This window comes from Hordeum vulgare, chromosome 6H (assembly GCF_904849725.1).
Source record: "Hordeum vulgare subsp. vulgare chromosome 6H, MorexV3_pseudomolecules_assembly, whole genome shotgun sequence".
Lineage (NCBI taxonomy): Eukaryota > Viridiplantae > Streptophyta > Magnoliopsida > Poales > Poaceae > Hordeum > Hordeum vulgare.
In genome coordinates, this window is record NC_058523.1 from 93216061 (window position 1) to 93228296 (window position 12236).

Sequence of the window (12236 nt, forward strand, 5' to 3'; positions counted from 1 at the left end):
TTTTCTAGATCATAGTTCTTGCTCTAGATCGGTTTTCAGTAGCGCTTAGGTGAAGCCCTACTGGAATAGATCCACCACCATCGCCGACACACCGTCACGCTGTCAAAGAATTCATCTACTTCCCCGTCTCTCTTCATGGTTAAAATAGCGTGCGCTATGTCCGCTATTGCGCCCGTTATTGCGGTAGCCCACGTCTAACGCTATACGTTTTGCGTTGCGTTTGTATATAGCGGATTTGGCATAATGCGCCAGCTATTGCATCCGTGGAGCGTTATTGCGGGCAATATATTTGGTTTGGGATGCGGGCGTTGCGCTCTATAACTTAATAAAGTATGTTGTCAGAGCTCCAGCAGTAGCGACTGCGTGCTTCACATGCAGTAAAGACCAAAGCTCATGTACGCTACCTCCTCTCATTGGTTCGACTGTAGATGCTAGCCTGCTACTCCGTTCGTTCCTAAATATAAGTCTTTTAAGAAATTTCACTAGACGTCTACATACAACGCAAAATGAGTGAATATACACTCTAAAACATGTCTATATAGACTTTATAGAGATCATCACATTTCTTTAGTATTTATACTATATCCAACAACTTTTTACACCGAAGAGATATTTTATGCTGGCACCTTAGTGAACCCTAGCTCATACAAATGATATTGCACAATTTAAGTACTTTTCCATCAATTGTATAAAAGTATATACAACTAATTTTTTGAGCATTTTTGTTAAATCATTTATGTGGACATAGCAGCCGCAATAGCGCACGCAATCCGCAATCCGCTATGTCGACCGAAATCCATAGCAACCCTGCTATCCGCTATTTGAAACCGTCTTCCTGGATCAAGAATGCGGAGATCGTCATCGAGTTGTACGTGTGCTGAACGTGGAGGTGCCGTCCGTTCGGCACTAGATCGGGATGGATCGTGATGGGATCGCGGGACGAATCGTGATGGGATCATGGGACGGGCTGCGGTTTGAATCGCGAAGATGTTCCACCACATCAACCGCGTTATATACGCTTCCGCTTAGCGATCAAGAAGGGTATGTAGATTCACTCTCCCCTCTCTTAGATGATCATCACCATGGATAGGTATTGTGTGTACGTAGGAAATTTTTTGTTTCCCATGGAACGTTCTCCAGCAGTGGTATCATGAGCTAGGTTCATGCATAGATGATATCTCGAGTAGAACACAAAAGAGTTTGTGGGTGTTGATGTTTAATTTGCTGCCCTCCTTAGTCTTTTCTTGATTCAACAATATTGTTGGATTGAAGCAGCCCAGACCAACTTTACTCGTACGCTTACGAGAGACTGTTTTCATCGACTGACAGGCAACTTGTTGCATAAAGATGACTGGCGGGTGTCTGTTTCTTCAACTTTAGTTGAATCGGATTTGACTGAGGCAGTCCTTGGAGAAGGTTAAATAGCAATTTGCATATCACCGTTGTGGCTTTGCGTAAGTAAGATGCGATCATACTAGATACCCATATCATCCATGTAAAACATGCAACAACAAATTAGAGGACGTCTAACTTGTTTTTGTAGGGTATGCTTGTGATGTGATATGGCCAAAGACATGATATGATATATTGGATGTATGAGATGATCATGTTGTAATAGTTAAATATCGACTTGCACGTCGATGCTACGTCAACCGACAAGAGCCATAGGGTTGTCTTTAAATTTATTTTGCGCTTGTAGATGCTCTTGCTATATTGCTAGGCAGTAGCTTTAGTAGTAACAACATAGATAGCATGACAACCTCAATGGCAACATGATGATGGTGATCATCGTGGTGCGGTGCCGGTGACGATGGAGATCATGCCGGTGCTTTGGTGATGGAGATCAAGAAGCACAAGTTCATGGCCATATCATGTCACTTATGATTTGCATGGGATGTTAGTCCTTTTATGCACCTTATTTTGCTTAGAATGACAGTAGCATTATAAGGTGATTCCTCACTAAAATTTCAAGATAAAATTGTGTTCACCCTGACTGTGCACCGTTGCGACAGTTCTTCGTTTCGAGACACCACGTGATGATCGGGTGTGATAGACTCAACATTCACATACAACGGGTGCAAAATAGTTGCACACGCGGAACACGCGGAACACTCGGAACACAAGAGACCGAAAGGTCGAGCATGAATCATATAGTTGATATGATCAACATGGAGATGTTCACCATTGAAACTAATCTCAACTCATGTGATGATCGGACTTGAGTTAGTGGATTTGGATCATGCGCCACTCGAATGACTAGAGGGATGTCTATTTGAGTGGGAGTTCTTAAGTAATATGATTCATTGAACTCATTATCATGAACATAGTCAAAAGGTCTTTGCAAATTATGTTGTAGCTTGCGCTGTAGCTCTACTATTTTAAATATGGTCCTAGAGAAAAAATAGTTGAAAGTTGATGGTAGAAATTATGCGCACTTGGCCCGTAAACTGAGGATTGTCCTCATTGCTGGGTGCTATCTCTTGAGCTTGCGTTGGTTTTTCCCTTGAAGAGGAAAGGGTGATGCAGCACAATAGCAGTAAGTATTTCCCTCAGTTTGAGAACCAAGGTATCAATCTAGTAGGAGTATCAAGGCAAGTCTCCAAAGTACCTGCGCAAAAATAGCAAACTTGCACCCAACGCTACAAAGGGGTTGTCAATCCCTTCACGATTGATTGCAAGGTGAGATCTGAAGGCAGAAAGTGCAACAAAGTAAAAGTGTAGGGCTGAAAATATGATGTGAAATAGACCCGAGGGCCATAGTGTTCACTAGAGGCTTCTCTCATGATAGCAAGTATTACGGTGGGTGAACGAATTACTGTCGAGCAATTGATAGAACCGCGCAAAGTCATGACGATATCTAAGGCAATGATCATACATATAGGCATCACGCCCGAGATAAGTAGACCGATACTGTCTGCATCTACTACTATTACTCCACACATCGACCTCTATCCAGCATGCATCTAGTGTATTAAGTTCATGATAAACGGAGTAACGCCTTAAGCAAGATGACATGATGTAGAGGGATAAATTCATGCAATAGATATAAACCCCATCTTTTTACCCTTGATGGAAACAACACGATGCGTGCCTTGCTACCCCTTCTATCACTGGGTGAGGTCACCGCACGGTATGAACGCAAAACCAAGCACTTCTCCCATTGCAAGAATTATAGATCAAGTTGGCCAAACGAAACCCACAACTCGAAGAGAATTACAAGGATATGAAATCATGCATATAAGAGATGAGAGAAAACTCAAATAAGATTCATAGATAATATGATCATAAATCCACAATTCATCGGATCTCGACAAACACACCGCAAAAGAGGATTACATCACATAGATCTCCATGAAGATCATCGAGAACTTTGTATTGAAGATCCAAGAGAGAGAAGAAGCCTTCTAGCTACTAGCTATGGACCAGAAGGTCTGTGGTGAACTACTCACGCATCATCGGAGAGGCAATGGTGTTGATGAAGAGCCCTCCGTGTTCGAATCCCCCCTCTGGCAGGGCACCAGAATGTGCCCCAGATGGGATCTTGCGGAGACAGAAGCTTGCGGCGGCGGAAAAGTATTTTCGTGGCTCTCTCTCGTGGTTTCAGATTTTTCGGGGATTTATAGGCGGAAGAGGTAGGGCAAAGGAGCCAAGGTTGGCCCACAAGCCTGCTAGGCACGGCCCCCAGGCCGCGGCTAGGGGGCTTGTGGCCTCCCCCGGGACCCTTTGCCTTGGTTCTCAAGCTCCGTGCGTATCTTCTGTTTCGGAAAAAATCATTCCAAAGATTTTTTTTCCGTTTGGAATCCGTTTGATATTCTCCTTTGAAAAAGGTCAAAAACACGGAAAAAACAGGAACTGGCACTTGGCAGTGAGTTAATAAGTTAGTCGCAAAAAAAGATATAAAATGCATACAAAACATCCAAAGTTGACAAGATAATAGCATGGAACCATCAAAAATTTATAGATACGTTGGAGACGTATCAAGCATCCCCAAGCTTAATTCCTGCTCGTCCTCGAGTAGGGAAGTGATAAAGACTGAATTTTTTTATGTGGAATGCTACCTAAAATATTTGTCCTTTGCAACTTCTTTCATGTGACTTGAATGTTCAGATCCGTAAGATTCAAAACAATAGCTTGCTATTGACATGAAAACAATAATATTTCAAGCAAACTAGCAAGGTAATCATGAACTTTTGAAATAACAAGGCCCAAGAAAGTTATCCCTAGAAAATCATATAGTCTGGCTATGCTCCATCATCCCCACACAACGAATTTAAATCATGCACAACCCCGATATTGGCCAAGTAATTGTTTTCGCACTCTTACTTTCTCAAACCTTTTTCAACTCTCACGCAATACATGAGCGTGAGCCATGGATATAACACTATAGGTTGAATAGAGTGTGGTGGAGGTTGTGAGGCAAAAAGGAGGAGATGGTCACATCGACTCGGCGTATCAACGGGCTATGGAGATGCCCATCAATAGATATCAATGTGAATGAGTAGGGATTACCATGCAACGAATGCACTTAGAGCTATTAGTGTGTGAAAGCTCAAAAGGAAAACTAGTGGGTGTGCACCCAACTTGCTTGCTCACGAAGACCTAGGGCAATTTTGAGGAAGCCCATCATTGGAATATACAAGCCAAGTTATATAATGAAGATTCCCACTAGTATATGGTGGTGACAAAACAAGAGACTCTCAATCATGAAGAACATGATGCTATTATGAAGCACAAGTGTGGAAAAAGATAGTAGCATTGTCCCTTCTCTCTTTTTCTCTCCTTTTTTGTTTGGGCTCTTTGGCCTCTTTTCATTTTTTTTCCTTTTTTTTGGTGGGCATGTTTGGCCTCTTTTCATTTTTCCTCACATGGGACAATGCTCTAATAATGATGATCATCACACTTTTATTTACTCACAACTCAACACTTAGAGCAATGATGACTCTATAGGAAATGCCTCCGGCAGTGTACTGTGATGTGAAACGATCTAGCTTAGCGTATGACGTTGGAACATCTCGCTAATTATCTTACGATCATGCAATGGCAATATGAAAGTGACATCACATGTCATGAGACAGAATGGTGGGAGTTGCATGGCAATATATCTCGGAATGGCTCTGAAAAGGCCATAATAGGTAGGTATGGTGGCTGTTTTGAGGAAGGTATATGGTGGTTTTGTGCACCGGCGAAAGTTGCGCAGCACTAGAGAAGCTAGCGATGGTGGAAGGTGAAAGTGCATCTATACCATGGACTGACATTAGTCATGAAGAACTCATATACTTATTGCGAAAGTTTTATTAGTAATCAAAATGAAGTGCTAAACGCATACTCCTAGGGGAAGGGTTGGTAGGTGTTAACCATCGCGCGATCCCGACCGACACACAAAGGATGACAATCAATAAATCAATTATGCTCCGACTTCCTAATATAGCGGTTCACCATACGTGGATGTTACGGAAATCACTAACTTCAACACAAGTATTTGTAGATTCACAACACCCAACTAACATTACTCTAATATTACCAAATCGATGTCTCAAAACTAATTGAAAGGAATCAAACTTCTCTTTCTAATTAATGCACATGAATATGGAAGTTTTTATTGTATCCTCTTTGGATGCCTATCAACTTTAGGACTACTTTCATAGCACAAGGCAATTACCAAGTTACTCAGAGAGACCACTCTCAAAAAGATATAAGTGAAGGTCGAGAGTTCTTATTTCTCCAAAATACGACACCGCTGTGCTCTAAAAAGATCTAAGTGAAGACTAGAGCAAAGTTATCTAGCTCAAAAGATATAAGTGACGCACATGCGAGCTAAATTGCCTAACTCAAAAGATATAAGCGAAGCTCAAAGAGTATTCTAGCAAATTCACGAAGCGTGCGTGTCTCTCTCAAAAAGGTGTGAAGCAAGGATGATTGTGACACAACAAAAATAAAAGACTCCTATAATACATGACGCTCCAAGCAAAACACATATCATGTGGTGAATAAAAATATAGCTCCAAGTAATGTTATCGATGGATTGAAGACGAAAGAGGGGATGCCTTCCCGGGGCATCCCCAAGCTTAGGCTTTTTGGTGTCCTTGAATTTGGCTTGGGATGCCTTGGGCATCCCCAAGCTTGAGCTCTTTCCACTCTTTATACCATTGTCCATGAGAACATCACCCAAAACTTGAAAACTTCACAACACAAAACTTAAACAGAAACTCGTGATATCATTAGCATAAGAAAAGAAACCACCACCTCTTTAGGTACTGTAGAAAACTTGATTTCTATTTATATTGGTGTTATATTACTGTATTCTCACTTTTCCATGGTTAGTACCCCCCGATACTATCCATAGTTTCATCAAAATAAGCAATGAACACAACAAAAACTGAATTTGTCAAAAACAGACCAGTCTGTAGCAATCTGTATACTTCGTATACTTCTGGTATCTCAAAAATTCTGAAAAATTATGATGTTATGACCGGTACAACGTACCAACGGAGGAGGCCCAATGGGCAGGGTTAATTACGGGCTTAGCCCAAGTTATCTTACCTATCTTAGAGTCCAAGTTATATTAGAGTCCGAGTTAGAGTCCAAGTTATCTAGGGTTTAGTGGAGGCTGTCCTCCTATATAAATACATGTACCCCTTCGATATTAAGCAAACAATAAACAAAATTGGTAGAGGCTAGGGTTCTACCAGGTCTCGGACGTAGGTTGTAGGGGTGGAAGTGCGGGCTACGAGGTTGCGGACGCCGGCGCCGGAGGTTGGGCGCCGTCGCGGCGTGAGAGAGAGAGAGAGAGGCGGCTAGGGTTTGGGGCTCCCGTCTCCTGAGGGAGACGACAACAGAATACTGTTTATTGTCTACTTAATATCGAAGGGGTACATGTGTTTATATAGGAGGACAGCCTCCACTGAACCCTAGATAACTTGGACTCTAATATAACTTGGACTCTAAGATAGGTAAGATAACTTGGGCTAAGCCCGTAATTAACCCTGCCCATTGGGCCTCCTCCGTTGGTACGTTGTACCGGTCATAACATCTCTCCCCGCCTTCTCAAACAGCTCGTCCTTGAGATGAACATCTGCAAACTGCTGGCGGAAATCGTCGAGCTTCTCCCAAGTCGCTTCCTCCTCTGGCAGGCCGGTCCAGTGTACCAAGACATGCCAGACGCCGCGACGCTGCTGCGCCTGCAGCTCCTTCGCCACTTGTGCGTAAGATGGAAGGAGGCGGCCATCCGAAGTAGGAGGAAGGGCCGGCGTCGCTGCAGGAGGGTCCCCGTGGTAGGCCTTCAGTAAGCCGACATGGAAGACGTCGTGGAGGCGAGAACCAGCTGGCAGCTCCAAGCGGTATGCGAGTGTGCCGACACGCTCCAGCACACGAAAGGGACCGGCGTAGCGAGGTCCCAATTTGCGCTTGGAGCGCGGGTCCAGAGACTGCGTGGTCCTGTGGAGGAGGCGCAACCCCACCCAATCACCCACCGCGAACTCCGCCTCGCGATGATGAGCATCGTAGTATTTCTGAGCCAGCTGCTGTGCTTGGAGAAGACGCTGGCGCACCTCAGCCAGAATGTCGTCACGGGTGCGGAGTAAGTCACCCGCTGTCTCGGACCGAGCCGTCCCAGGCTCGTAAGGGAGCATCGCCGGATGTGGGCGCCCGTAGACCACCTCGAAAGGCATGGTGCGCAGGGCGGAGTGATAGGAGGTGTTGTAGCAGTACTCCGCCCACGCCAACCAGTCCACCCAAGCTTGTGGACGATCGCTAGTAACACAACACAGGTACATGGCGATCACCTTGTTGACCACCTCAGATTGGCCGTCTGTCTGAGGGTGGAACGCCGTGCTCATGCGGATCTTCACGCCCGCCAGTCGAAAGTGATCCCGCCAGACATGTCCCGTGAACACGGGATCACGATCGCTGATGATGGACGACGGAAAACCATGGAGGCGGACGATGCCGTCAAAGAAGGCTCGCGCCACGGAGGTGGATGTATATGGATGACCCAGGGCGATGAAGTGCACGTACTTGGAGAAACGGTCAACCACCGTGAGGATGACGGACTTGCCGCCCACCTTGGGAAGGCCCTCGATGAAGTCCATGGAAATATCCGCCCACACCTGGGAGGGTACGTCCAGTGGCTGCAGTAGACCCGCGGGTCGTAGTGTCTCCGTCTTGTTCTGCTGGCACGTCACGCACGACCGCACCCAGTCGCGGACCATCGCGCCATCACCGGGGATGTAAAAAATCAGCACGGAGATGATGGAGAGTCTTCTGCACGTCCTCGTGCCCTGCAGAGTGCGCCAAGGTCAGGACCTGGTGGCGCAGGTCGCCATGGTCGGGCACGAAGATGCGGCGGCCATGTAGGAGCAGCCCCTCGTCCAAGCGGCAGGGTGCGTCCAGCTCGCCGGCGTCAAGGCGCTGGCGTAGGCCCTGCGCATCCGCGACCGTCGAAGTTGCACGACGAATGTCGTCGATGAAGGCGAAAGATGGCCCGGAGCGGATGCACATGATAGTGCGAGCCATGGCGACGTCGTTCGCGACATCCTCAGTGTCGCGGCAGGACAAGGCGTCAGCGACCGTGTTGAGACGGCCTGGGCGGTACTCGACGGTGAAGTCGAAGCGAAAGAGCTTGCTGATCCACTGGTGCTGCGAAACTGTGGAGAGGCGCTGTTACAGCAAGAACTTGAGGCTGTAGTGGTCCGTGCGCACACGGAATGACTGTCCCAAAAGATAAGGCCGCCAGTGGCGCACCGCCTGAACTAGCCCAATAAGCTCGCGCTCGTAGACCGTGAGCTTGTGATGGCGAGCGGCGAAGGGGCGGCTGAAGAAGGCGAGCGGTCCCTCGCCCTGGTGGATGACGGCGCCGAAGCCGATGCCAGAGGCGTTGTAGTCCACCATGAACGACATATCAAAGTCCGGCATCTGGAGGATGGGTCCCGTCGCGAGCGCCCGCTGGAGAGCCTCGAATGCCGTAGTCGCTTCGTCGTCCTAGGAGAAGGCGTTGCGTCGAAGGAGACACGTCAGTGGCGCGGCGATGAGGCCGAAGTCCTGGATGTACTTCCGGTAGTAGCCGGCGAGGCCCAAGAAGCCGTGGAGCGCCCGCGATGACCGCGGGGTTGGCCACGCTGCGACCTTGTCCGCGTCCATCGCTACCCCGTCCGCCGAGATGACGTGCCCCAGGTACGCGACAGAGGTCGTGCCAAACGAGCACTTCGAGCACTTGAGGTGAAGATGATGCGCTCGAAGCTCGTTGAAGATGATGGCCACGTGTTGTAGGTGATCCTCCCAAGATGCACTGTAGCTAAGAATGTCATCAAAGAAAACAAGCACAAAGAGGCGCAAGTATGGGATGAGCACGTCGTTCATGAGGGCCTGGAAGGTTGCCGGCGTGTTGGACAGGCCGAACGGCTTCACCAGGAACTCGAAGTGGCCATGGTGAGTGCGGAACACTGTCTTCTTGATGTCGTCAGGGTGCATGCACACCTGATGGTAGCCCAAGCAAAGGTCGAGCTTGGTGAAGAAGCGCGCTCCGTGTAGCTCGTCCAAGAGCTCATCCACGACGGGATGGGGAACTTGTCCTTGGACGTCGGGGCGTTGAGGGCGCGGTAGTCGATGCAGAAGCGCCATGTGCCGTCGGGCTTGTGCACCAGGAGCACCGGGGCGGAGAACGGCAATGTTGAAATCCGGATGATGCCCTGCGCGAGCATGACCGCCACCTGACGCTCGAGCTCGTCTTTTTGCAGCTGAGGGTACCGGTACGGACGCACGGCGATAGGTGTCGTGTCCGGCGGCAGGTGGATGCGGTGGTCAGAGGGCCACGCGGGAGGGAGGCCCTGTGGCTCGTCGAAGATGCCGCTGTGTTACTGCAGGAGGTCGGCCAGGAGGGGATGCGCCTCGTCCAGTGCGGCCGCCATCAACTGGAGCTGTGGAGTCGCGGCGCCGGAGCCGCTAATGCCTGTCCACTGAACGCGACGGCCGCCCTCGCGCCGGAAGATGAGGGACATCACATCGAGGTCCCAAAGGATGGGGCCGAGAGTGGACAGGAAGTTGATGCCGAGGATGAAGTCGTAGCACCTCAGGTCGATGGAGAACGGCTCATCGCCGATGAGGACGGGAACCTGTCGCGGCACCTCGTGGCAAGCAAGGCGGTCCCTGTTGGCGAAGGTGACGCTGAACTTCTCTAATCCCGTCGGTTGGAGTGCGAGGCGGCGCATGGTGTCCCCTGACAGAAAGTTGTGCGTTGAACCCGTGTCCACGAGCGCGGTGAGACGCTCCCCGTTGATCGTCACCGGAAGCAGCATCGTCTTTGCCGTCTTGATGCCAGCTATGGCATGAAGGGAGACGACGAAGGCAGTCGCATCGACCGGCCCGTAGGTCATGACGCCGGCCTCGAAGAGTGTGGTGTCATCGAGCTCAGCGGTGAGGGCCTCCACCTACGCGTCGTCGATGGTCTACAAGTAGAACATGCGGGCACACGTATGACCCGGTGCATACGACTCGTCGCAGTTGAAGCACACGCCCTTGCGGCGCCGCTCGAGCTGCTCGGCCGACGTCAAGCGCCGGAAGGTGCGTGTCGGCACGGGGGCAGCCGCAGTAGCGGCCGGCAGGGCGGGGCGTGTTGGGGTGGCGGCTGTCGGGGCGGGGTGGGGCGGGGGACGCCTGCCGCGGCCCGGGAACGCCTGCTGGAGGGCGTTAGCGCGCTGCTCGTACGCGCGTGCATAATACATGGTCGTCTACAGGTCCTGGGGGTCGCGCATCTCGACGTCGATGCGGATGTGGTCGGGAAGGCCGCCGACGAAGAGCTCGGCGCGTTGGCGAGCCGTGACGTCAGGCGCATGGCAGGACAACGTTTGGAAGCGGTCGGTGAAGTCGTGCACCGAGGTGGTGAAGGGAAGGCGACCGAGCTCGGCCAAGCGGCTCCCACGTATGGGGGGACGAACCGGAGGAGACACAGGTCGCGAAAGCGCTCCCACGGAGGCATCCCGCCCTCATCCTGCTCGAGGGCGTAGTACCACGTCTGGGCGGCGCCACAGAGGTGGTAGCAGGCGATCCACATGCGGTCGGACGCCATGGTCCGCTGCCCCGTGAAAAACTGGTTGCACTAATTGAGCCAGTTCACGGGGTCGACGGTGCCGTCGTAGGTGGCGAACTCTGATACGTCTCAAACATATCTATAATTTTTTATGGTTTCACGCTGTTATCTTGTCTTCTTTGGATGTTTTATGTACCTTTTTATATTTTTTTTGGGACTAACTTATTAATTCAGTGCCAAGTGCCAGTTCCTGTTTTTTCTGTGTTTTTGACTCTTTTCAGATCTGATTTTGGAACGGAGTCCACACGGAATAAAAACCCCGAAATGATTTTTTCCCAAACGGAAGAAGACCAGGAGGCCTCTGGGCCAAGCTAGGTGGGCTCCAGGGAGCCCACAAGCTCCCACTCCGCCAGCAGGGGGAGGCGGCGGTGTGAGGCCTTGTGGCCTCCCTGGCCGCCCCCTGACCTAGATCCTTGGCCTATATTCCCAAATATTCAGCAAAAAATCAGGGGAGCCACAAAAATACTTTTCCGCCGCCGCAAGCTTCCGTTTCTGCGAGATCTCATCTGGAGACCCTTCCCGGCGCCCTGCCGGAGGGGACTTTGGAGTTCGAGGGCTTCTTCATCATCATCATCGCCCCTCCAATGACTCGTGAGTAGTTCACTTCAGACCCACGGGTCCGTAGTTAGTAGCTAGATGGCTTCTTCTCTCTCTTGGATCTTCAATACAAAGTTCTCCATGATCTTCATGGAGATCTATCTGATGTAATCTTCTTTGGCGGTGTGTTTGTCGAGATCCGATGAATTGTGGATTTGTGATCAGATTATCTATGATATATATTTGAGTCTTTGTTGATTTCTTATATGCATGATTTGATATCCTTGTAAGTCTCTCCGAGTCTTGAGTTTTGTTTGGCCAACTAGATCTATGATTCTTGCAATGGGAGAAGTGCTTGGTTTTGGGTTCTACCATGTGGTGACCTTTCCCAGTGACAATAGGGGTAGCAAGGCACACATCAAGTAGTTGCCATCAAGGGTAAAAAGATGGGGTTTTTTATCATTGGTTTGAGATTATCCCTCTACATCATGTCATCTTGCTTAAGGCGTTACTCTGTTCTTATGGACTTAATACACTAGGTGCATGCTGGATAGCGGTCGACGTGTGGAGTAATAGTAGTAGATGCAGAAAGTATCAGTCTACTTGTTTTGGACGTGAT